At 41.9% G+C, this 27,176-nt stretch overlaps 2 long non-coding RNA genes and 1 pseudogene across 3 annotated transcripts; 1 reads left to right on the forward strand and 2 right to left on the reverse strand.

Moving 5' to 3' along the window:
- Positions 1–4,849: 4,849 nt before the first annotated feature.
- Positions 4,850–5,370, reverse strand: LOC146394643 (glycine cleavage system H protein, mitochondrial pseudogene; annotated as a pseudogene).
- Positions 5,371–10,929: 5,559 nt separating this feature from the next.
- Positions 10,930–15,274, reverse strand: LOC146394644 (uncharacterized). 2 transcript variants are annotated; one of them, XR_014835599.1, is made up of 2 exons: positions 15,208–15,274; positions 10,930–14,608 (listed from the first exon to the last, which is right to left on the reverse strand). It is a non-coding gene; the product is annotated as an uncharacterized LOC146394644 (long non-coding RNA). The 2 variants fall into 2 exon arrangements; XR_014835600.1 differs by having other exon boundaries at positions 10,930–14,659.
- A 6,103-nt stretch (positions 15,275–21,377) lies between these two features.
- LOC146394645 (uncharacterized) lies at positions 21,378–22,124 on the forward strand. Its single transcript, XR_014835598.1, has 2 exons — positions 21,378–21,526; positions 21,911–22,124. It is a non-coding gene; the product is annotated as an uncharacterized LOC146394645 (long non-coding RNA).
- The last annotated feature ends 5,052 nt before the right edge of the window (positions 22,125–27,176 follow it).

Consider the following 27,176-nt stretch of genomic DNA (forward strand, 5'->3'; position numbering starts at 1 on the left):
CATAGTGTCGTTCTCTCACCTCTAAAATTGTATTCATTCCCTTCAGCTTCTATGTGTGTTCAACACACATGCGTGAAAACAAGCACATTGCACATGCAATCAATTCTTCACAACCACCAGGTATTTTACTAAGTACTTACGATGTACCCAGTTATATAGTTTACAGGTATCTGAAAAACAAGACTTATTCATTCCTCTTAGGAAAATTATAGTCTGACTGACAAGTCAAGGCTAATCTACATGAAATAATAATAAACATTATAGGATAGTTTGAGTGCTAAATTGTGCACTACAGTTTTTAAAAGCTGTTAGAGTTGGGAGAATGGAGTGATTAATGTGGACTGTAGTAGAAAGGGAAAGCTCCATGGAAGAAGTACATTTTGTTATAGCTTTATTGAGATACCCTACACATCCCATACAACTTACTCATTCTAAGTGTAAAATTCAGTGTTTTTTTTTTTTAAGTATACTTAGAGTCGTGCAACCACAGTCAATTTTAGAATGTTTGCATCACTCCAAAAAGAAACCCTATACCCATTATCAATCACTCCCAATTTCCCCCTGGACTCATAGTCCTAGGCAGCCACTGATCTACTCTCTGTTTCCATATATTTACCTATTCTGGATGTTCCATATGAATGGAATCATACGATATGCGATCGCTTGTGACAGGCTTCTTTCATTTAGGATAATATTTTTAGAGTTGGGTTTTTTTTTTTTTTTGAAACATCAATGGCTTATTGGATGGGGGTAGGATAATATTTTTAAGGTTCATCCATGTTATCACATGTATCAATACTTCATTCATTTTAATGGCCAAATAATACTTCACTGTGTGGATATTACCACTTTTGTTTTATCTCTTCATCAGTTGAGGTACATTTGGGTTGTTCCACTTTTTGGCTATTATGAATGGCTGTTATGAACATTAATGTTCAAGTTTTTATGTGGACATACATTTACGTTTCTCTTGGATATATATTAAGGGTATATTGGAGTGTAATTCATGGGGAAAATGGTAACTTTTAACCTTTCAAGGAACTGTCAGACTATTTTCCAAAGAGGATGCGTCATTTTACATTCCCACCAGCAGTGTAAGAAGGTTCCTGTTTCTCTACATCCTTGATAGCACTTGTTACTTACTTATCTCTTTAAATTATAGCCATCCTATCAGGTGTGAAGTGGAATCTCATTGTGGCTCTAATTTGCCTATCCCTGATGGCTAATGATGCTGAGCATCTTTACAAGTGTTTATTGGCCATTTGTGTATCTTATTTGGATAAATGTCTGTTCAAATCCTTTGCCCATTTGGGAGTTCCCTTCATGATTCAGCAGTAACAGACATGACTAGTATCCATGAGGACGTGGGTTCGATCCTTGGCCTCGCTCAGTGGGTTAAGGATCTAGTGTTTCTGTGAGCTGTGGTGTAAGTCACAGATGCAGTGTGGATCTGGCATTGCTGTGGTTTAAGCCAGCAGCTATAGCTCTAATTTGATCCTTAGCCTGAGAACTTCCATATGCTGTGAGTGCAGCCCTAAAAAGACAAAAAAAAAAAAATCCTTTGCCCATTTGTTAATTGGATTGTCTTTTTATTGAGTTATAAGTGTATGTATGTGTATATATAAATACACACACACACACACACACACGTGCGTGCGCGCGCACTGGAGACAAGCTTATTGTCAGGTATATGATTTATAAATATTTTCTCCCATTCTGCATGATGTCTGTCCACTTCCTTGATGGTGTCGTTTGATACAGAAAGGTTTTTACTTTTTATGAAGTCTAATTTATCCATTTTTCCTTTGGTTGCTTTTGCTTTTGATGTCATATCCCAGAAACCACTGCCTAATCCAAGGTCATGAAATTCTACTCCTATATTTTCTACTAAGAGTTTTATAGTTTTAGCTCTTACATTTAAGTTTTTGATCCATCTTGAGTTAGTTTTTGTATGTGGTATAAGGTAGGTATCCAGCTTTGCATTTTTGCATATGAATATCCTGTTGTCCCAGCACAGTTTGTGGAAAAGACTATTCTATCCCCAGTGACTTGTCCTGGCCCCTAGTTGAAAAGCAATTAACCATAAATGTGAGAGTTAAGAAATGTATTTTGAATGTAAATTTGACGGATGAAAAATTTGGATGGGTATGGAAGAATAGGGAGAGCCAGGCTTGGGTAGGAAGGTGTTTTATTTTATTTGTTGTGTTTCATTTTAAATTCCAAAAGCAATACATTTTCGATACAGAAAGAAGTATGTAGAGTAAAAAGCAAATGCTCCTCTTCAGATTCTCCAAGCTTTTTCCTTTTACTGTTTGTAACTACTGCTAACATTTCAGAGTACACTCTTGTTTAAGTGAGGGAACAAAAAGGTGAAGTGTGGCTCAATTGGGAGGAGCTTAAAATTCTAGATCAAGGATTTTGAACATGAATTAAAAGAACTGAAAAAGCATTATAGGGGAGTTCCCTTGTGGTGCAATGGGTTAAGGATCCCGCATTGTCACTGCATTGGCTTGGGTCATTGCTGTGGCATAGGTTCAATCCCTGGCCTGGGAACTTCCACATGTCACAGCTGCAGCAAAAAAAAAAAAAAAAAGGCATTATATGAGTTCCATGCTGGCCTAGTGGTTGGGGATCTGGCATTGTCACTGCTGCAGTGTGGGTTAGATCCCTGGCCCAGGAACTTCCATATGCTGCAGGTATGCCCCTCCCTCCCCCCAAAAAAGGCATTGTAAGCCTTTTAATTTTATTTTTTATTTTATTATTATTATATTATTATTATTTTTGTATTTTTAGGGCCACACTCACGGGATATGGAGGTTCCCAGGCTAGGGGTAGGATCAGAGCTGTAGCTGCAGCCTATGCTACAGCCACAGCAACTGCCAGATCCAAGCTGCATCTGCATCCTTCAGCACAACTCACGGGAATGCTGGATCCTTAACCCACTGAGCGAGGCCTAGGATCCAACCCGCGGCCTCATGGGTACTAGTTGGATTTGTTTCCTCTGTGCCGTAACAGGAACTCCCCTAAATTTAGATTTTTAATCAGATATTTCTTTTTTGATTTACTCCCTCAACAAGGTGGCCGAGAATCTAGGAGATTCAAACTCTGAGAAACTTCAAACTAGGAAGCTCACTAAGCCTCAGATGATCTCAAGAGTTCTTCATAGAACCCTTTCCTCTCAGTTCAGATTCAAGGAACATAAAGTTTCATTGGGAGCTAGGAGTAAGATGGACGTGGGAGAATGGACATGGGCAGCAAAGATAAGGAATTGATCACAGAAAAGCCTGGCTGAGGATTTGGAGATGAAGCAAAATTAGGGGATATTAGGGGATGCATCCAGGAGTATGACTTCTTCCTTGCAGAGAAGTTTGATCAGAGGTAAAGAGGCTACCTGGACCTTCAAGATATTGAACAATTCTGGCTCAGCTTTCTACTCTCATTCTGTGGATTTGAAGTGCAAATAAAGTTTCCCCTTGAATTGAACCCCTCAGATCCTTTCTAACCCTGTCAGCAGTTCACCTTTATTGTCATTTTTCTTTGGGTGAGTTAATAGTAAAAGGGGCTTTGGAGGACATTTTTAAAAAATTTAGAGGTGTAAAATGTATATAGAAGAGTGCATAAGCACACTAATCTTAAATGTACAACTTTTTTCTGTCTTACCAAAATCAGGAGACAAGCAACTACTCAGAATACCTGGAGAGGATGGAGGCAAGGAATCAAAAAGTTCAAGTAACCCTTTCTGTATATAGACTTGACACACAAAACTTCAGATTTTCAGCATTAATAGTGTATTAGCTCATTTTACACAGCCCAAAGCCCAAAATGAAAGTTTCAAGCAGGTGTATAACATTATTAACAACAACAACAATAACCAGAGCTACCATTTCTGATACAAACTAACATTCCAGGAACCATGCTAAGTGCTTTACATGCATTATCTCGTTTAATCCCCCCACTTCCCATCAAATTTACATATTGTTCACAGTAGCACAAATCCTCTCCCTGCCTCCTTTTATGCTTCTCATTTCTTTTCACTGTGCTTTATAGCCTATCCCCTCACCTATTCCCAAAAACCTTGTACTATTTTTGTACTATTTTTGTGTGTGTATGTTTTTAGGGCTGCACCTGCAGCATATGGAAGTTCCCCAGGCTAGGGGTCAAATCGGAACTGCAATGACTGGCCTACACCCCAGCCAGCAACACCAGATCCTTAGCCCACTGAGTGAGGCCAGGGATCAAACTGCGTCCTCATGGATAATAGTTGGGTTTGTTAGGGCTGGGCCACAATGGGAACTCCAGAAACCTTACACTATTATTCTTTCTATTTCCTGTTTGTTCAACCTTTCCCTCTCATTGGATATTTTCATTGACATTTAAACAAGCTCAGGTCTCTCCAGTCTACAAAAATAATTTTCCTTGACTTCACATCCCTCTCCAGCTTCTACTTAACCCTCTTCTCTCCTTTATAACCAAACTTATTGAAATAACTACTCTTTTTTTCTTCTTCCTATTCTTCTTCTTTTTTTTTTTTTTTTTTTTTTTTTGGTCTTTTGTCTTTTTTTAGGACCACACCCGTGGCATATGGAGGTTCCCAGGCTAGGGGTCTAATCAGAGCTACAGCTGCTGGCCTACGCCACAGCCACAGCCACACCAGATCCAAGCTGCGTCTGCAACCTACACCATAGCTCACAGCAACACCAGATCCTTAACGCACTGAGCGAGGCCAGGGATCAAACCCACAACCTCATGGTTCCTAGTGCCAAGACAGGAACTCCTTGAAATAACTACTGTTTTTCCATTTCCTTCTTCTTCTTTTTTTTTTTTTTTTTTTTTTTTTTTTTTGGTTTCAAACAATTTTATTTAGGGATTCCACTTTCACTCCTCAGTAGATTTTATGTATTTCTCATATGCTTCTTCACTCATTAGTTCATCCAGTTCTGAAGGGTTACTGAGTGTCATCTTGATCAGCCAACCATCTTCATAACAAGATTTGTTGACAAGTCCTAGATTTTCTGCTAGAGCTTCATTGATTTCAGTTACTTCTCCTGATAGAGGAGAATAGAGTTCATTAGCAGCTTTCACACTTTTCCAAAGCACCAAACTCCTCTTGTTTGTTCAATTTTGTTCCAACTTTGGGCAGACTACAACATCTCCCAAAGCTTCCTGTGCAAAATTGCTGATTCCCACTGTTCCAATGCCATTTTCTGTTGTTATCCATTCATGTTTGTCTGTCAATTTTCTCACCCAGAGCAGAGCCGATCAGGTGCACAGCAACCAGACCGCGCCCGCCCGCAGCCCCCAAGGCCTCAGCAGGCAGGGCCCTGCGGGCACAGAAATGATGCATAAGTTGGAGACCGCAGCCTGCTCCATTTCCTTTTTCTAATCCATTCACAACACATTTCAATCTGACTTCAACCCAACCCCCTCGATCTGTGGTGGTAAGATTACCATTGGCCACCAAGTCACTAAATCCAATGGATACTTTTAGTCCTCATCTTAATCTCTCGAGCAAGATTTGACATTCACGATGTTTTCTTCTTTGAAATACATCTCATACATTGGTTGCTATGACCTGTCACTTCTCTTGGTTGTCTTCCTACTTCTCTGGCTATTCCTTTCAGTCTCCTTTCCTGACTTCTCTTCTACTTGGTCATTCAATGATGAAGTTCCTCAGGACTCAGTCCTAGACTTGAACTCTTCATATATATAACTGTCTTCTAGACACTCTCAGCTGTGCCCATGACTTCAAATATTACCCACATGCAGATGACTCACATTTTTATCTTTGGGCCACATCTTTCCTTCGAGGTCCAAAACTATGTATAATAATAATAGCTAAGGCAGATTTAGAACAGTGTCTGGCATATAGTAAGTACTATGTAAGTGTTTGCTATTATTAGTACCACTACTATTCCTCTTTCTCATCACCAAAAGCTTTCACCTTGGCCTAATGGGAAGGTTGGAGTGTTTTTTTTTTTTTCCCCCTTTGGAGAGGAGGGACCCATTTCCAATATCCAATTTTATAATGTTTCAGTAAAAAAATAGGATTTCCTTTTTCTTTTTTTTCTTTTTTCTTTTTCTTTTGTCTTTTTAGGGCCACACCAGTGACATACGGAAGTTCCCAGGCTAGGGGTCAAATTGGAGGTACAGCTGCTGGCGTACACCACAGCCACAGTCACAGCAAACTGGGATCCGAGCCACATCTGTGACCCACACCACAGCTCACGCAACACCAGATCCTTAACCCACTGAGGGAGGCTACGGGTTGAACCCGACTCCTCATGGACACTAGTTGTGTTTGTCACTGCTGAGGCAAAACGGAAAATAGGATCTTCTTGAGAGTCAGGTTTTGCTAGTCTATGAAGTGATAACATATTTACCATACCATTGCACCAACTTCAGGATTAAGGAAGACTGTATTCACCTGCTGAGGGAGTAAAATACCATGTATAGAATGCCACTGTGTGTGGCACTTCTACCTGCATTATTATTATTATTATTATTACTGCTTTTTAGGGCCGCATCCATGGGATATAGAAGTTCCTAGGCTAGGGGTCGAATAGGAGCTACACCTGCTGGCCTACAGCCACAGAAACACAGGATCCCCGACCCACTGAGCAAGGCCAGGGATTGAACCCACATTCTCATGGATACTAGTCAGATTTGTTTCCACTGCACCACAACAGGAACTCCCTATGCACATGATTTTACTTAATCCTCACACCTGCTCTGTGAGGTAGGTATTATTATCCCAGATTTTTATAGATGAGGAAACCAGAGCTCAGAGAAGGAAATAGCTTGCTTGACGTCACACAATTATTGACTGAAACTTTGGTCATTGTTCTAGAGCCATCTAAGAATATCCAAAACCTAAGGACCCAACTGGGATCTTAGAAGAAGAGCCTGGTATCACACCCCTCTAGCCTAGCAGGGTCCCTTTGACAAGCCTATCTGGGAACCAGGGAGGCCCTTAGTTCCTTAGTTAATCAATGATATATAGCACTTCCTTCCTTCCTTCCTTCCTTTCCTTTCCTTTCCCTTCCTTCCTTCCTTCCTTCCTTCCTTTCCTTTCCTTTCCCTTCCTTCCTTCCTTCCTTCCTTCCTTTCCTTTCCTTTCCTTTCCCTTCCTTCCTTCCTTCCTTCTTTTTTGGTCTTTTTAGGGCCGCACCCATGGCATACAGAAGTTCCCAGGCTAGGGGTCCCATTGAAGCTGTAGTCGCTGGTCTACACCACAGCCACAGCAATGCCAGATCTGAGCCATGTTTGACTTACACCACAGCTCACAGCAATGCCAGATCCTTAATCCACTGAGCAAGTCCAGGGATCGAACCTGCGTCCTCATGCATGCTAGTCAGATTCATTTCCACTGAGCCCCGATGGGAATTACTCTTTTTTTCTCTTTCTTCCTTTCTTTCCTTTCTTTTTGGGCTGCACCTGTGGCATGCGAAAGTTCCTCGGGCCAGGGATCAAACCCATGACACAACAGTGACCCAAGACACAGTAGTGATGATGCAGAATCTTTAACCCCCTAGGCTGCCAGGGAACTCCAGATGTAACACTTTTTCAAACTTCTCATCTCTGATCACCTCATCCCTAACCTTAGTGGGACCCCTAGGTACTTCATCCAGATTAGTAATTATCTCCCAGGTACACCAGATTCAGTGTTTACTGGTCTGGGACCCCTGCCTCCATTGTCCCTTTCTGTTCCTGAAGTCCCAGAACACCTCTGGAGAGAGAACCTAACACATCAATATGAATTCATGCTGTCCAGTTTCAACTTGGCCCTTGCAGCTGCTCAGCAACCCTCTTATTTGTCTCATACATTCCCTGGCACTCTCCCCACAGAGGCTGTTCCAGACCTTCTTCTCAAATTCCAGCTCCTCCTGTTCCACTCCTTCAGACTAGGACACACTTTCATCAGACACTTGACAATTCAATAACATTAAAAAAAAACCTTTTTAATGAATTTAAAACATGTACAAAAGTAGATAGGATAGTATAATGAATCTTCATTTCCTAAACACTCAGCTTCAACTATTATCAGCTTTTGGGCACTCTTCATCTATTTCCTCCATCCCACAATATTTTGGAGCAAATCCCAGCCATGACATCATTCCATACCTAAATATTAAGTATGTATCTTTAAAAGGTAGTTTTTTTTTGTTTTTGTTTTTTTTTGTTTGTTTGTTTTTTGCTTTTTTAGGGCCACAGCTGCGGCATATGGAAGTTCCCAGGCTGGGGTTTGAATCAGAGCTGTAGCTGCTGGCCTACACCACGGTCGCAGTAATGCCGGATCTGAGCCGCATCTGGGACCTACACCACAGCTTGTGGTAATGCCAAATCCTTAACCCACTGAGCGGGGCTAGGGATCAAACCCTCAACCTCATGGATACTAGTCAGGTTCATTTCTGCTGAGCCACAATGGAAACTCCCGGATCTTTTTTTTTTCCCCCAAATTATAATTGTAATACCATTAGCACACATAAAACATAAAGCAGTATTCTCTTAATATTATCAAATACCAAGTCAGTATTTAAATTTCCATTAGTTTCATAAATGTCAAAAGAATTATTTGCAGCCTTTTTCCTTTGAATCAGTATCCAAATAAAGTCCGCGCATTGTGATTGGTGGATATGTATTATATATCACTTTTAAAGTTTCCCTGTCATCTCTTTTTTTCATTGCAGTTTTTTGCTGAGGAAATTGGATTGTTTTTCAGTAGAGTTTTACAGTCTGGGTTTTGCCAATTCCATCTCTGTTGTATAGATTAACGTTTCCTTGACCTTTGTTTGTTGTACATATTGTTAAGATCAATGATGTCTGTACAATGCATATTCTACATTCATTGTCCTATTTTCAACGGTGTGGGGAAATTGTCCATGTGATAAAGAACTGAAAAGTAGCTGGCCCAGAGAGTGACTCAAGAAGGAGCTAGGACCTCTTTAGTAGGTCCGAAACAGATGGCTCAATAAATAGTAACGGAGGTCTAAGCAAGATAGGATGGGTGAGGGGCCATGTAGTGTCAGATTTCTACTCTGCTGGTATGCAGAGCAGGTCAGTCAGGGAAGCAGTAATCAGGCTGAAGTCAGAACTAGAAAAGGGGAGGTAGCACTTGAGGCATCAGCTGAGATTATTTCTCAGGGGATTACTTTACTTGCTATATATTTTGTTTTTCTTTTTCATTTTTTCTTTTTAGGGCCACACCTACAGCATATGTAAGTTCCCAGGCTAGGGGTTGAATTGGAGCCGTAGCTGCTGGCCTACACCACAGCTACAGCAACTCTGGATCCAAGCTGCATCTGTGACCTACACCACAGCACATGGCAACGCCGGATCCTTAACCCACTGAGTGAGGCCAGGGATCAAACCCATATCCTCATGGATACTAATTGGGTTCATTGCCACTGAGCCACGTTGGGAACTCCCCGTTTTCTAAATATATCTTATTCATTTCTATCTCTGTGCCTTTGCCTTGTATGTTTCCTCTGCATAGAATATCATGTCCTTTCTCTCCACCTACCCAAATCAACTTATCTTTTTTTTTTTTTTTTTTTTTTTTGTCTTTTTGCCATTTCTTGAGCTGCTCCCTCGGCATATGGAGGTTCCCAGGCTAGGGGTTGAATTGGAGCTGTTGCTGCAGGCCTACGGCCAGAGCCACAGCAACGCAGGATTCGAGCTGCATCTGCAACCTACACCACAGCTCACGGCAACGCCGGATCCTTAACCCACTGAGCAAGTCCAGGGATTGAACCCGCAACCTCATGGTTCCTAATCGAATTCGTTAACCACTGCTCCACAACGGGAACTCCTTATCTTCTTTTTAATCCTACTTACCTTTAATGACCAGTGCATTTCCTCTTTTCCATATTTTTGCTTGTAGAGTCATAAATAAGATATTTTATAAATATCTTGTTTATCTGAAAGGATAAATAAGAGATCAAGAACACTGATTACTTTCCCAGGAACAAAACTGGATGGCTAGAGGATAGGGCTGGAAGGGAGAAAGATATTACTGATCTGTTGCAGGAAAAACAGTTAATCTCATGGAAGTGTCTAATATGAAATCTGTGGAAGCAGAAGCAGGGAGATTGGAATTTGTAGTTTGAGGAGAAAGAGGAAGGTCTGAAACAGCCTCTGTGGGGAGAGTGCCAAGGAATGTGTGAGACAAATAAAAAGGGTTGCTGAAAAAAAAGGGTTGCCAAGCAGCTGCAAGGGCCAAGTTGAAATTGGACAGCATGAATTCACATTGGTTTGTTTGGTTCTCTCTCCAGCAGTGTTCTGTGACTTCAGGAACAGAAGGGGAGAAAGGACCAATGGAGGCAGGGGTCCCAGAGTCAGTAACAGTGAATCTGGTGTACCTGGGAGATAATTACTGATACAAATGAAGTGAGAGGTAAAGGACCTAGGTAGGGGTCCGACTGAGGTTAGGGATGGGGTGATCAGAGGCAAAAAGTGGTTTGGTTTGGAAAAGCATTATATCAATGTGAGATATCACTGATTAACGAAGGGCCTTGCTGCTTCCCAGGTGGGCTTGTCAGAGGGACTCTGCTAGGCTAGCAGAGTGTGATATCAAGTTCTTCTAAGATCCCAGTTGGGTCCTTAGGTTTTGGATATTCTCAGATGGCTCTTGGACAGCTCTTAGCAATGACTGAAAGTTAAACAGGTGGAATTCATCACTGAAATGAACTTCTGCAAGACACATGGTGGGAGGAGTAATTAAAAAAAAACTATTGAGGAGTTCCCATTGCTCAGCAGTTAACAACCCAACTAGTACCCATGAGGATGCGGGTTTGATTCCTGGCCTTGCTCAGTGGGTTGGGGATCTCACCGTTGCTGTGAGGTGTAGTATGGGTCACATTTGCGGCTTGGATCCCATGTCACTGTGGCTGTGGCATAGGCCAACAGCTGCAGCTCCAATCTGACCCCTAGCCTGGGAACTCCACATGCCGCAGGTCTGGCCCTAAAAAAGACAAAAAAAAAAAAAAAAACCCCAAAACAAACAACAACCAAAAAAACTATTGAGCGTTTACTATGATTTAAGCACTGTAGTAAAATATGTGTACAAAAAAAGAAAAAAATGTGTACATATGCACATATTTCCTGTTATTTCTCTATATTAGGTATACATACATCTCAAATGAGAATGTATATTCTCATTTAATTCTCATAAGAGTATATTAAAAGCATTATTATTATTTTTTAATAGATGAGACTGAGCTTCAGGGAGATTACATAATTTTCTTTAGGTCACACAGCTATCAAGTGTCAGAGCTGGGACTCAAGTCCAGGTTTGGCTACAAAGCCTATGCTCTTTGGTGTCCAGCAATACTTTCCAGCAAACCCTCCCTCCATTAAATGTCTTATTTTGCCAAATGACATCCATTAATAAAATTTTAGATGCATTCTCATCAAAAGCAATTATACACTGAATCGAAAACTTTTTGAGATTAAGAAGTTAATTGACTAGGGTGGAAGAGAGAGATGTTCAGGGTAGTGAAAGCAACTGAAAAGAACTGCAGTGGTTCAGGGGAGAAAGATGAGACCCTAGACTAAGTGGGTGTGCTGGTAAGAATGGAGGAGAGAAAAATGGATATGAGATGTTTCTTAGCTTAGGCTGCTATAGCAAAGTACCATAGACTAGGTGCTTTATAAATAACATGGTTATTTCTCATAGATCTGGAGGCTGGAAGTCTGTGATTAGAGTACCAGCATAGTTGAGTTCTGGTGAGGGGTCTCCACCAGGTGGAGAGCAAAGAGAGGTAGCAAGCTCTCTCGATTTATAAAGGCACTTAATCCCACTCACGACCTCATCTAATCCTAATTACCTCTCCAAAGCCCTCCCTTCGTATACCATCAAATTGAGGGATAGGATTTCAGTGTGTGAATTTGTGGGGGACACCAACATTCAGTCCATAACACAGGTGCCAGTGAAGATAGTGTGGCCATTGCTAGTCTTCTGTGCTTCTTGAACTTATGCAACTCACTCCTTCCTCAGTGCCCCCTGCCTGGAAGAGTCTTCCTCCAGGCCTTTAAATAGCTGGCTCTTTCTTGTCATCCGTGTCTCAGCTCAAATAACACTACTCATGATAGAGAAACATTTCATTATCTTGAAAATTCATCAATAAAGGGAGAGAATTGAGCATTTATCCTGCCTTTCCTAGATGAACTGGGTAACAAAATAGTAGATAAAGGGGCATGTCTTTTTCTAAAGTTATTGTCATAATAAAAATGATTAAAATTAGAATATCACCATTTTGCAATCGATAAAACAGATGGATATAGGAGCATCAACAGCTTCTAAGATTATTAAAAAACATCAGACATTTTGTCTATCCTATAGTCATACGAAAGGGATTGGAACTTGAGTTTGACCTAGTCTTTGATCCAGCTGCCAGTTTGCAGGAAATACAGACAGGAACTAAACAATGCTTAAGCAGTTAGCAAAATACAGAGATGCTTCATAAGTCAAACTCAAGTTCTTCCATAAAAAAAAAATCACCTCTTAGGCCTTTCTCAACCATGTTCTCGAAATTAGTATCTACTATCCAAGTTACTATCACATTACCCTGTTTGATTTTCCCCATAGCCCTTGTCATCAACTGAGGAGGTTTCCTTACATGAGAAGCAATATAGCCTATCAGTTAAGAGAACAAACTATAGCATCAGACTGCTCAAATTCAAATCTTGACTACTTGGTAGCTATATGACTTTAAAAAACTTCAGAGCTATAGACTTCTGTTTCTCAACTATAAAACAGGATTAATATCAGTGCCTATATCATAGGGTCATTAGGAGTATTGAATGAATTAACATATCTAAAGAGCTTGTCACAGTGCCTGATACAGGCTAAGCATTATAAATGCTAATAGTATTATTGCATAATTATTTTTTACTTGTACATTATTTCTCTCTTTCACTAGCATATGTCTTTTTTTTTTTTAATTTCATTTTTGGCCACCCTGAGGCATTTGGAGTTTCCGGGCCAGGGATCAAATCCGGGCCAGGGAGTTGAGACCTACCCTGCAGCTGTGGCAACGCCAGATCCTTTAACCCACTGTGCTGGGCCAGGAATTGAATCTGCATCCTAGAGCTGTAGAGACGCTACCAATCCTGTTGCCCCACAGCAGGAACTCTTGTATGTAAGTCTGCACTATTCCCAGCACCTAAAACTGCCTAGCATATATATCACATGCACAAAAAATGTTTGTTGAATGAAGGGCTTGAATAAAGGTGGCAAAGAAATAGAGGAAAGAGACATGTAAAATCTTTTTAAAAGTTTATTTATTTTACATGGATTATTTAAGATATTTAAAAAGAAGAAAAAAACCTTGGATTTTACTTTTGTCTTTTTAGGGCCGCAACTATGGCATATGGAAGTTCCCAGGCTAGGGGTTGAATCAGAGCTGCAATAACTTTAGAAAAAGACATGCCCCTTTATCTACAGCAACGCTGGATTCTTAACCCACTGAGTGAGGCCAGGGATGGAACCTACATCCTTATGGACATTAGTTGGGTTCGTTATCACTGAGCCATGACGGGAACTCCTTGATTTTTTTTTTTTTCTAATGGGGAGGGAAAGGTATAACTTCTCCAAGGCTTCAGAGTAACAGGTAGGAGGTTAGTGCTTTTTTTTTCTTTTTTGGCCACACCCATGGCATATGGAATTTCCCAGGCGAGAGATCAAATCTGAGCTAGAGCTGTGACCTACACTACAGCCGTAGCAATGCCAGATCCTTAAACCACTGCATCACAGTGGGAGCTCCTAGTGTTTTTAACAGAACTAGAAAAACCAGAAACTAGAACTAATATTATTCTAATATTCTAATAGTGAATTGTATTTTAGGTACGAGTTTGAAATGATGGCAGAGCATATAAGTGGAAATGCTATCAGGAAGTTAATTATAAATGCAAAATTGGGCTTCATGAGAAAAGTTAGCACTGAAGATAGATTTGAGTATCATCTGCATCAATGCGACACTTAAACATTCAACTTATTGGTATGAGATTCCTTCATCTTTAAGGAACAAAAAACTTGCAGACATGAATAAAATGGAAAACACAATATTTGAAGCCTTAAATTTGTTCTTCAGAGGAAGTCACTGTTAGCAGTTTGGTATGTATCCTTACAAATTGTTTCTATACATTTACCAACACATATTCACCTACAACATGTAGAGACATAGGACAAGTCTGAATAGGTACCTACCTACATACAAAGAAGTTTTTTCTTTTTGGCCAATTTGGAATCATTCTACGATATTTTTCTGCAGCTTACTTGTCAATCATAACACTTCATTGTCCTTGAAGATATTTCCATGTCAAAAAATACATATCTCTGACATTCTTTATTTGTGCTGCATAGTACTTTATCTTATAGATATGTATAATGTATTTAACTATTTTCCTATTGGTGGATGCTTAAGTTGTTTCCAATTTTTTGTTATTACAAATTATGCAGCAGAGAAAATCATTGTACATGTATTTTGAATATTTGTGCTAATATTTTTTGAGTATAGATTCCTAGAAGTGAGATTGCTGGAAAGAAAGCAATCTCACTTTCTTTCACATCCTTACAATCTAAAATGTTAATAGATACTGCTCAATTTCCCTCCATGAAGGTTTTTTGTTTGTTTTTTCTTTTTTGCTATTTCTTGGGCGGCTCCCTTGGCATATGGAGGTTCCCAGGCTAGGGGTTGAATCAGAGCTATATATAGCCACCAGCCTACACCAGAGCCACAGCAACGCGGGATCTGAGCCACGTCTTCGACCTACACCACAGCTCAGGGCAACGCCAGATCCTCAACCCACTGAGCGAGACCAGGGATCAAACCTGCAACCTCATGGTTCCTAGTCAGATTCGTTAACCACTGAGCCACAATGGGAACTCCCTCCATGAAGGTTTTTTAAAGTTACATAACCACCTCAAAATGTATGAGGTACCAATTTCCCCAATACCCTTATAAATGATGTGCGCTATCAATTAAGAAAATTTAGTGGAGTTCCCGTCGTGGCGCAGTGGTTAACGAATCCGACTAGGAACCATGAGGTTGCGGGTTCGGTCCCTGCCCTTTCCTTGCTCAGTGGGTTAAGGATCCGGCGTTGCCGTGAGCTGTGGTGTAGGTTGCAGACGCGGCTCGGATCCCGCGTTGCTGTGGCTCTGGTGTAGGCCGGTGGCTACAGCTCCGATTAGACCCGTAGCCTGGGAACCTCCATATGCCGCGGGAGCGGCCCAAAGAAATAGCGGAAAAAAAAAAAAAAAAAAAAAGAAAGAAAATTTAGTAACCAGATATGCAAATAATGGTATTGCATTTTTTTTGTTGTTGTTCTTTGTCCTTTTAGGGCCGCACCTGCGGCATATGGAGGTTCCCAGGCTAGGGGTCCATTTGGAGCTGTTGCTGCTGACCTACGCCAGAGGCACAGCAACACCAGATCTGAGCCGAGTCTGCAACCTACACCACAGGTCACGGCAACGCTGGATCCTTAACCCACTGAGCAAGGCCAGGGATTGAACCCGCAACCTCATGGTTCCTAGTCGGATTCGTTAACCACTGAGCCACGATGGGAACTCCTGTTCATATTTTCTATTTTTTCCTGGTTCAGTCTTGGGAGATTGTACATTTCTAGAAATGTATTCCCTTCTAGGTTGTACATTTTATTGGCATATAGTTGTTTATAATCTCTTATGAGCCTTTGTATTTATTTCTGTGGTGCTTGTTGTACCTTATCCTTTTTCATTTCTGATTTTATTGTTTACGGACTTTTTTTTTTCTTGGTGAATCTGGGTAAAGGTTCATCAAGTTTATTCATCTTTTCACAAAACTGACTCAGTTTCATTGATCTTTTCCATTTTTTGTTATGATTTTATTTCTCTCTGATGTTTATGATTTTTTTCCTTCTACTAACTTTGGGTTTTGTTTGTTCTTTTTCTGGTTCCTTTAGCTGTAAGTTTGAGTTGTTTATTTGAAATTTTTCTCATTTCCTGAGGTAAGCTCGTATTACTATAAGCTTCTCTCTTAGAACTGCTTTTGCTGTGTCCCATAAATTTTGTATTATTGTGTTTTTGTTTTCATTTGTTTCCAGGTATTTTTTATTTCTTCCTTGATTCCTTCAGTGATCCATTGGTTGTTTGATGGCATATTGTTTAGTTTCCATGTGTTTGTGTTTATTTCAGTTTTTTCCCCCTGTAGTTGATTTCCAGCCTTACAGTGTTGTGGTTGCAAAAGATGCTTGGTATGATTTCACTTTTTTAAAATTTATTAAGACTTGTTTTGTGGACTAGTATATGATCTCTTCTGGAGAATGTTCCACGTACACTATAAAAGAATGTATATTCCACTGCTTTTGGATGGAATGTACTGTATACTATCTACTAAATCCATTTGGATCAATATGTCATTTAAGTCCAGTGTTTCTTTACTGATTTTCTGTCTAGATGATCTAGCTGCTGATGTAAGTGGGGTGTTAAAATCACCTAGCATTATTGTGTTATTGTCAATTTCTCCCTTTATGTCTGTTAATATTTGCTGTCTGTGTTTAGGTTTTCCTATGTTGGGTGCATATATAGTTACAATTGTTTTATCTTCTTCTTGGATTGATCCCTTAATCATTATGTAATATCCTTCTTTGTCTCTTGATCCATTCCTCTGTACCATTTAGTCTACTGTTAATTCCTTTTGGTGTTTTTTTTTTTTTTTTTGCCATACCCGTGGCATGTGGAAGTTCCCAGGCCAGGGATTGAACGCACACCACAGTTGCGATCTATGCCACAGCCGCAGCAATGCCAGATCCTTAACCCACTGTACCAGAAGGGAACTTCCCCTTTTTGTGTATTTTTCATTTCACTTATTCTTCATCTCTGTTTGGTTCTTCTTTATATTTCCTAACTCTTTGTTTAAAACTTCTAAGTTCTCACACTATTCATCTATTCTTATTCCAAGTTCTTTGATCATCTTTACATTCATTACCTTGACATCATTATTGGGTAGATTGCCTCTCTCTACTTAACTTAGTTCTTCTTCTGGAGTTTTATCTTATTACTTCATTTGGAACATGGTCCTCTGTCACCTCATTGTGCCTAATTTGCTGTTTTTATTTCTATGTATCTGGTAAGTTGGTTGTTTCCCAACCTTGGAAAAGTGGCCTTTTGTAGGAAACGTCCTATGCATCCCAAGAGCACACTCCCCTCTGGTCACCAGAGCGATATGCTCTAGGGGTGCACCCTTTGTGGGCTGCATGGGTCCTTCTTTAATGGTGGGATGACTACTGTGGGTGATCTTGTAGATGTGGCTATCTCCTGGTTTGGTTGGTTGTCAGGACCTGTGTTGTGCAGAGGCTACTGGCTGCTGGTTGGCAGAGCTGGGTCACAAGATCCTGGCTGAGGGACCCTGGGAGGTCCTGGGCTAGTGCTGGCTTCATGATGGATAGAACCAGTCCTAGGGTGGGTGGTTGCAGGGCCACAATTCTTGGATCTAGTGTTGGCTTCCTGATGGGTGGGGCTGGTTCCTGACATGGCTAGCTGCAGGTTTCCAGGTATCCCAGTGCTGGTGCTGGCCCACTGGTGAGTAGGGCTGGATCCTGAGGTGGCTGGCTGAGGAGTCTAAGGCATCTCAGACTGGTATTGGCCTGGTGGTAGGTGCAGCCAGGGCCCAAGGGGGTCCCAGGGCTAGTGCCAGCTCACTGGTATGTGAGGCTCGATCCTGGAGCCTCTGGCTGAGGAGTGCAAGATGTCCCAGAGCTGGTGTTAGCCTGCTGGCAGACAGAGTCGGGTTCTAGGGGATGGTCCTAGGGCTGCTCTCTGCCTACCGGTGTTTTGGCTGGGTCCTGGCAAGGCAGGCTATGGGGCTGTAGTGGTCTTGGGGCCAGCCCATTGGTTGATGGGGTTGGAGTACAGATCTTACCACTGTGCCTACCTATCAGAGGTTGAAGCTGAGTCCTGGGGCTAGTGTCAGCCCACAGTGGGTAGAACAGAGTTCTAGGATCTCTGGCTATAGGGTCCAGGAGTGGCAGAGATGGTGTCTGACCACTGGTGCATGAGGCCAGTTCTTGACATGGCTGTGGGGTCTGGGGTGTTCTGAAGTTTGTGTCAGCCCCCTGATGATTGGGGCCAGATCCTGGAGCAGCTGGCTGAGGGCCTCAAGACCTATTAGAGTTTGTGTTGTCCTGCTGATGGGTGACAGTGTGGCCCAGCAGATCTTGGGGCTAGTACTGGCCTGCTGGTGGGTGGTCTGTGTCCTGCCATGGCAGGCTGAGGGGCTGCCAGTGGTCCTTGAGCTGGCATCTGCCCACTAGTGATTGAGGCTGGTCTCAAGGCTAGAGCTTGCTCACTGGTAGGTGGTTCAAGATCCCAGTGTGTCCTGGGGGTGGTGCCTGTCCAGTGGTGGGCAGAGCTGGGTCCTGAGGTCTCTGGCCAGAGGGCCCTGTGGGTCTTGAGTCTAGTGTCGGTGCACTGGTGTGTGGGATGGGTTGTGGGCCCTCTGTAGGTAGGATTGTGTCCAGGAGTGCCTGTGGGCTCAGGGGGCCTTATGGTGGGTGGTGGGTGGGACTGTGTCCCTACCTGGCTAGTTGCTTGGCCTGAAGCAACCCAGTAGGGGCTGCCTACAGGCTGGTGTGTGTGTCGGGGCGGGGGGGGGGGCGCTGAGGTTAATGAACTTGAGAGAGAGAGGATTTCAAAATGGTGCTTGCCAGTACCATTGTCTTTATCCCCAGGGTGAGCTCCAGTTGCCTCCTGCCTCTCTGGGATACTCTCCAAGATCAGCAGGTGGGCCTGACCCAGGCTCCTTTCGAATGACTGCTTCAGCCCTGGGTCCTGGAGCATGTGAGATTTTTGTATGCACCCTTTAAGAATGGAATCTCTATTTCCCACAGCCCTCTGGCTCCTCTGAAAGTAAGCCCCTCCCCAGCACAAGGGATCATCTTCCTGATGCTGAACCCTTGTGCTGGGGAGCCCAATATGGGACTCAGACCCTTTGGTCCTTGGGGAGAACCTCTGCAATTGCAATTCTCCCATCTGCGGGTTGCCTACCCTGGGGTATGGGTCTTGACTGTACAATGACCCCATCCCTCCTACTTGTCCCATTGTTGTTCCTAGTTGTAGAAGATCTTTTCTGCTTGATTCTGGTCTTTCTCGTCAGTAGTTGCTGTATAAATAGTTGTAATTTTGGTATGCCTATGAGAAAAGGTGAGTTCAGAGTCTTCTTACTCTGCCATCTTGACCAATTAAAAAACTTTGTTTTTTGTCTTTTTAGGGCTATACCCGTGGCATATGGATGTTCCCAGGCTAGGGGTCTAATCAGAGCTGTAGCTGCCAGTCTATGCCACAGCCACAGAAACGTGGGATCCAAGCTGCATCTGCGACCTACACCACAACTCATGGCAACTCTGGATGCTTAACCCACTGAGCAAGGCCAGGGATCAAACCTGCCTCCTCATGGATACTAGTTGTATTCGTTTCTGCTGTGCCACAACGGGAATTCCTTGACCAATTAAAAAAATGATAACAAATACTTTTATTTTATTTTATTTATTTAATATTTTTATTTATTTATTTTGCTTTTTAGGGCCGCATCTGTGGCATATGGAGATTCCCAGGATAGGGGTTGAATTGAAGCTTTAACTGCCAACCTACACCATAGCCACAGCAATGCCAGTTCTGAGCTGTGTCTGCAAACTACACCACAGCTCACGGCAACGCCAGATGCTTAACCCACTGAGTGAGGCCAGGGATCGAACCCACAACCTCATGGTTCTGATTTGTTTCTGATGTGCCACCATGGAAACTCCTAACAAATACTTTTATCTTTGACAATCTGACAGGTAAAACAATAATAACCTATAATTAATAAATATGTATATATATTATATTTTTAAAAGTAAATTCTTTAATGTTTTTATTTTTTCCGCAATAGCTGCTATATATATATATATATATATATATATATATATATATATATAAATTTTTTTTGGTCTTTTTTTTTTAGGGCCACACCCATGGCATATGGAGGTTCCCAGGCTAGGGGTCTAATCGGAGCTGCAGCTCCCAGCCTACACCACAGCTACAGCAATGCAAGATCCAAGGCACGTCTGCCACCTACACCACAGCTCATGGCAACACCAGATCCTTAACCCACTGAGCGAAGCCAGGGATTGAACCTGCAACCTCATGGTTCCAAGTCAGATTCGTTAACCACTGAGCCACAACAGGAACTCCCTGGAGTAAATATATTTTTTAGTTCTTTTTTTTTTTTTCTTTTCAGACCCACACCTGCAACATATGAAAGTTCCAGGCTAGGGTTCAAATCAGGGCTGCAGCTGCAGGCCTACACTACAGCCATGGCAACGCCAGATCCAAGCTACATCTGTGACCTATGCCACAGCTTGCACAATGCTGGATCCTTAACCCACTGAGCAAGGCCAGGGATTGAACCTGCATCCTCATGGACACTATGTTGGGTTCTTAACCTGCTGAGTCACAATGGAAACTCCTATTTTTGTTTTTTAACTAAAAATACATATACATGGTAAAAAAGAATACAAGCAATATGAAAGGATATAGAATTAAAGTTATATATTACTCCTATTCCCAAGTTCCCTTGGTTCCCTTTCCAGAGACCCCCACTATTAGTTTCTTGTTTGTCTTCCAGGTATATTCTATGCAAATTATGGATGTGCAAGTGTAAATGGGTGTATATGTGTATGTGCACATGTGTTTGGGTCTCTGTCTCTTCCGTTTTTTTTTGCTTTTTTTTTTTTCTTCTTCTCATTTTTGACCACCCTGTGGCATATGGAGTTCCTGGACCAGGGATCAGGTCCAAGCTTCAGTAGTGACCTAAGCTGCATCTGCAGCAACACCAGATCCCTAACCCACTGTGCCAGGCCAGGGATCAAACCCAAGTTCCAGCACTCCCAAGATGCCACTGATCCCATTGTGTCACAGCGGGAACTCCTCTTCTGGTTTATTGATGAAAACAGAAATTTCTTTTCCTTTTTTCACTTAAAATAGATCATACCAACATATCTATCTTTTCTTTTTTTTTGACAAATGGAAGCAAGCTATTCACTCTGCTTTTTTCACTTAATTTATCTTTGAGATTGTGTCATGTCAGTACATTTATAGCTGCCATATTGTTTTCATGGCTACATCATAATTTATTTAAGCAGTTCCAGACATTTTGGTTGTTTCCAATATCCTGGTATTACAAACAATTCCCCCGAACATACTTATTTGTACACATGTGTTGGTATATTTATAGGATAAATTCCTAGTAGTATGTGGCAGGATCAAAGTATATAGTGGTTGATGTTATTCCCTGCCTAACATCCATTCCATATCTTGCCTGTTGTTTAGCAGTAATTAATTAATTAATTAATTTGCTTTTTAGGGCCGAACTCACGGCATATGGCAGTTCCCAGGCTAGGGGTTGAATCAGAGCTGCATCTGCCAGCCTATGCCGCAGCCGCAGCAATGCAGGATCCAAGCCACATCTGCGACCTACACCACAGCTCACAGTAATGCCGGATCCTTGCCCTGGTGAGTGAAGTCAGAGATTGAACCCACATCCTCAAGGATACTAGTAGGATTCATTTCCATTGCACCACAACAGGAACTCCCAGCAGTCATAAAGTTTGAAGGGGTGGAATTGATCTCACCCCCAGCTTCTGGAGGAGGTTCACTACTCATCCCCCATGCCTTAGTGATTGATTCAGGCAACCCAGACCTTAGCCAATCAATGCATATCATTGTCCTGTCAAGGGGAAAGTTTAGGAGTGGACCAGTTCCTAAGTCAAGTAATGAAATGTTAGAGGATATTTGTTGAAGTATTCAGAGAAATAAGGTTTTTGTTTTTGTTTTTATTCTTTGCTCTTCTGAGAACAAAAGCCAACTTTGTCTCTTCTTTTGGACAATATGGTGTAGGTGATGTGAAGACTTCAAGTGCTGAAACCCTTTTGCTACCAAGAAGAGAGTCAGATTTGCAATGGACCTCACACTTTTGAAGATGGAAATGACAGATGGAAGGAAATTAGGTCCTTAGTGGTATTGTTGATCCACAGAATCAAACCAATTTCAAAGCCAAATCACACCCTGAAATTTGCAGTTATTTGAACAATAAATCCTCTTTACTGTTTAAGAGTGTTGGACGAAGGTTTTCTTTTACTTACCCAAAAATAGACATACGTACTTTTAAATTTTGAGCAAGTTCCCGTTGTAGCTCAGCGGGTTATGAACTTAACCAGTATCTATGAGGACGCAAGTTTGATCCTTGGCCTTGCTCAGTGGGTTAAGGATCTGGCATTGCCGTGAAATGTGGTGTAGATTGCAGACATGGCTCGCATCTGGTGTTGCTGTGGCTGTGGTGTAGGCCTACAGCTGCAGCTCCAATTCAACCCCAAGCCTGGAAACTTCCATATGATGCCAGCATGGCCCTGAAAAGAAAAGTAATTAAAAATTTTATATAAACAACTTATACAACCCAACAGCAAAAAAGCCAATCAATCAATGGAAAAATGGGCAAAAGACCTGAATAGACATTTCTCCAAAGAAGATATACAGATGGCCAACAAACACATGAAAAAATGCTCAACATCGCTGATTATAAGAGAAATGCAAATCAAAACTACCATGAGATATCACCTCACACCAGTCAGAATGGCCATCATTAATAAATCCACAAATAACAAGTGCTGGAGGGGCTGTGGAGAAAAGGGAACCCTCCTGCACTGTTGGTGGGAATGTCAACTGGTACAGCCACTATGGAGAACAGTTTGGAGATACCTTAGAAATCTATACATAGAACTTCCATATGACCCCGCAATCCCACTCTTGGGCATCTATCCGGACAAAACTCTACTTAAAAGAGACACATGCACCCGCATGTTCATTGCAGCACTATTCACAATAGCCAGGACATGGAAACAACCCAAATGTCCATCGACAGATGATTGGATTCAGAAGAGGTGGTATATATACACAATGGAATACTACTCAGCCATAAAAAAGAATGATGTAATGCCATTTGCAGCAACATGGATGGAGCTAGAGAATCTCATCCTGAGTGAAATGAGCCAGAAAGACAAAGACAAATACCATATGATATCACTTATAACTGGAATCTAATATCTAGCACAAATGAACATCTCCTTAGAAAAGAAAATCATGGACTTGGAGAAGAGACTTGTGGCTGCCTGATGGGAGAGGGAGGGAGTGGGAGGGATCGGGAGCTTGGGCTTATCAGACACATCTTAGAATAGATTTACAAGGAGATCCTGCTGAATAGCATTGAGAACTTTGTCTAGATACTCATGTTGCAACAGAAGAAAGGCTGGGGGAAAAATGTAATTGTAATGTATACATGTAAGGATAACCTGACCCCCTTGCTGTACAGTGGGAAAATTAAAAAAAAAAAAAAGAAATTTGGATGAATGAATAGAATACATAAAGCAAAAAAAATTAAAAAATTTTGATAAGTTGCCTTACCAATTTAAAATCCAACAACAAAATATGAGCGTGTCTGTTTCTCCACAGCCTTGCTAACACCATATATTATCAAACTTTCTGATATTGTCATTTTTATAGGAAAAGAGTGGTATCTCAACATAATCTTTTTATCATGAGTAAGATTAAACTTTTTTTTTTTTGGTCTTTTTGCTATTTCTTGGTCTTGGGCCGCTCCTGCGGCATATGGAGATTCCCAGGCTAGGGGTCCAATCGGAGCTGTAGCCACCGGCCTACACCAGAGCCACAGCAACGCGGGATCCGAGCCGCGTCTGCAAGCTACACCACAGCTCAAGGCAATGCCGGATCCTTTAACCCACTGAGCAAGGAAAGGGCAGGGACCAAACCCGCAACCTCATGGTTCCTAGTCGGATTCGTTAACCGCTGAGCCACGACGGGAACTCCAAACTTTTTAATATACTTAAAAGTCACATATATTTACCTTGTGTGTGTGTATGTATACTGCTCATGTCCTTTCCCCAGTTTTCAATTTCTTTTTTTTTTTTTTTTTGGCTTTTTTTTTTTAGGGCCGCACCCACGGCACAGCATATAGAGATTCCCAGGCTAGGTGGCTTATCGGAGCTATGGCTGCCGGCCTACACCATAGCAATGCTAGATCCGAGCCGCATCTGCAACCTACACCACAGCTCATGGCAACGTCGGATCGTTAACCCACTGAGCAAGGCCAGGGATGGAACCCCCAACCTCATGGTTCTTAATCAAATTCATTTCCACTGCACCACAATGGGAACACCTAGTTTTCAATTTCTATTTCTCTTTTCTTATTGCTTTGTAAAAGTTTTTGTATCTTAAGAAAATCAGATGTTGGTCATATGGGTTGAAATATATTTTCTGAATTTCTCCTTTGGCTTTGTTTTTTTTTTTTTTGTCTTTTTGCCTTTTCTAGAGCCACTCCCACAGCATATGGGGGTTCCCAGGCTAGGGGTCTAATCAGAGCTGTAGCCACAGGCCTACGCCAGAGCCACAGCAACTTGGGATCCAAGCCACGTCTGCAACCTACACTACAGCTCATGGCAATGGCAGATACTTGACCCACTGAGCAAGGGCAGGGACTGAACCCACAACCTCCTTGTTCCTAGGAGGATTCGCTAACCACTGAGCCACAACGGGAACTCCCAATTTTTTGCATTTTAATGGCAGAATATATATAACATTTACCATTTTATTTATTTACTTATTTATTTTTTGCTTTTTAGTGCTGCACGTTCACCATATTCCAGCAAGGGAGCTTACTACAATGAACACGGAGGGGATTGCCATGAGTTATTTGTACAAAATAACAATAAACTAAAAAAAGAAGAATCTGACTGCAGCAGGTTGGGCCATTGCAGAGGTGTAGGTTCAATCCCTGGTGCAGTAGGTTAAAAGATCTGGAATTGCAGCTGTGGCTCAGATTTAACCCTTGGCCTGGGAACTTCCATATGCTGCAGGTATGGCCATAACACACACACACACAATTTATTTAAACTAAAAAAACCCTACAGGAGTTCCTGTCGTGGCTCAGTGGTTAACGAATCTGACGAGGAACCATGAGGTTGTGGGTTCGATCCCTGGCCTCGCTTAGTGGGTAAAGGATCCAGCATTGCCGTGAGCTGTGGTGTAGGTCACAGATGAGTCTTGGATCCCAAGTTGCTGTGGCTCTGGCGTAGGTCGGCAACTACAGCTCCGATTAGACCCCTAGCCTGGGAGCCTCCACATGCCGTGGGTGTGGCCCTAGAAAAGGCAAAAAAGACAAAAAAACCCCCACAACCCTACAATTTACCTATTTCTCCCAACCCCTACCCCCACCTCTTAAAGAGCCTTTTTATCTCTTGCAATCACCAATCTGGTCTATGTATCTATAAGCTTGGGGTTCTCTTGGTTATGGTTATTGTTTTGAGATTCCACATATAAGAGATCATATGGGGAGTTCCTGTTGTGGCGCAGCAGAAACGAATCCAACTAGGAACCATGAGGTTGAAGGTTCGATCCTGGCCTTGCTCAGTGGGTTAAGGATCTGGCGTTGTGGTGAGCTGTGGTGTAGGTCGCAGACACAGCTCAGATCTGGCATTGCTGTGGCTCTGGCGTCAGCTGGCGGCTAAAGCTCCCATTAGACCCCTAGCCTGGGAACCTCCATATGCTGGGGGTGCAGCCCTAAAAAGACAAAAGACAAAAGAAAAAAAAAAAAAGAGAGAGACCATATGGTATTAGTGTTTCTCTGTCTGACTTATTTTAGCACAATGCCCTTGAGGTCCATCCATGTTATCACAAGGGATCTTCAAGATTTCATTCTTTTTATGTTTGATTAATATATACATATGCCACAATTTCTTTATCCATTCATCCATCAATGGACAGTTAGAGTGTTTGCATGTCCTGGCTATTATGAATAATGCTGCAATGAACATGGAGGGGATTGCATATATTTTTTCAAATGAGTATTTTTGTTTTCTTTGGATAAATATGCAGAAGTATAACTGCCGGATCATATGGTAGTCCTATTTTTAATTTTTTTGAGGAATCTCCATACTGTTCCTTAGTGGCTGCAACAATTTACATTCCTACCAATAATGCACAAGAGTTCCTTTTTCTCCACATTTTACCAACACTTGTTTGTTTGCTTGTTTTTTGGCCATGCCTGTGGCATGTGGAAGTTCCCAGGCCAGGGATCAAACCTGTGCCACAGCAGCAACCCAAGCTACTGCAGTGACAATGCTAGATCCTTAACCCATTGCGCCACAAGGGAACTCTTGTTATTTCCTGTTTTTTTTGTTGCTGCTGTTGCCATAGTTTGTTGTTTGTTTGTTTTGTGATAGCCATTATGACAAGAATGTGGTGATATCTCATTGTAGTTTTGATTTGTACTTCCATAATGATTAATGATGTTGAGTATCTTCAAGTACCAGTTGGCCATCTGTATATCCTTGGAAATATGTTTGTTCAGATCTTCTACCCATTTTTCCCCCTTTTTTTATTTCCACTTGCCCCCAAGGCATATGGAAGTTCCCAGGCTGTGGCAATGCAGGATCCTTAGCGACTGTACTAGGCCAGGGATCAAACTGGCAATGTCACAGAGATGAGCCAGTTTGTTAACCCACTGCATGACAGCAGAAATTCCTTCTGCCCATTTTTTAACCAGATTGTGGGTGGTTTTTTTTGCTATTTTTCTAAAAAAAAAAATTTTGGCCATGCCTGTAGTATGTGGAAATTCCTGAGCCATGGTTTGAACCCTCGCCACAGAAGTGACCTGAACTGCTGCAGTGACAATACTGGATCTTTAACCCACTGTGCCACAAGGGAACTCCTTTATTTTGCCTTTTTTTTTTTTTTTTTTTTTTTTACTTTTTAGGGCCATACCTGCAGGAGATGGAAGTTCCCAGGCTAGGGGTCAAATCAGAGCTACAGCTACCAGCCTACACCACAGCCATAGCAATGTAGAATCCAGGCCACGTCTGTGACCCACACCACAGCTCACAGCAACGTGGGATCCCTGACCCACTGAATGAGGCCAGGTATAGGACCCGCATCCTCATGGATACTAGTCAGGTTTGCGTCTGCTGCGCCACAATGGGAGCTCTCTTTTTTGCTATTGATTTGTGTGAGTTCTTTCTATATTTTAGATATTAGTCCCTTATCAGATGTATGATTTGTAATTCTTTTCCCCATTCAGTAGGATGCATTTTATTTT

This window comes from Sus scrofa, chromosome X (genome assembly GCF_054392235.1).
Source record: "Sus scrofa isolate SSC_HxYL_T2T_F1_AM1 chromosome X, Sscrofa_HxYL_maternal_Yorkshire_Landrace_v2.0, whole genome shotgun sequence".
Classification (NCBI taxonomy): Eukaryota; Metazoa; Chordata; class Mammalia; order Artiodactyla; family Suidae; genus Sus; species Sus scrofa.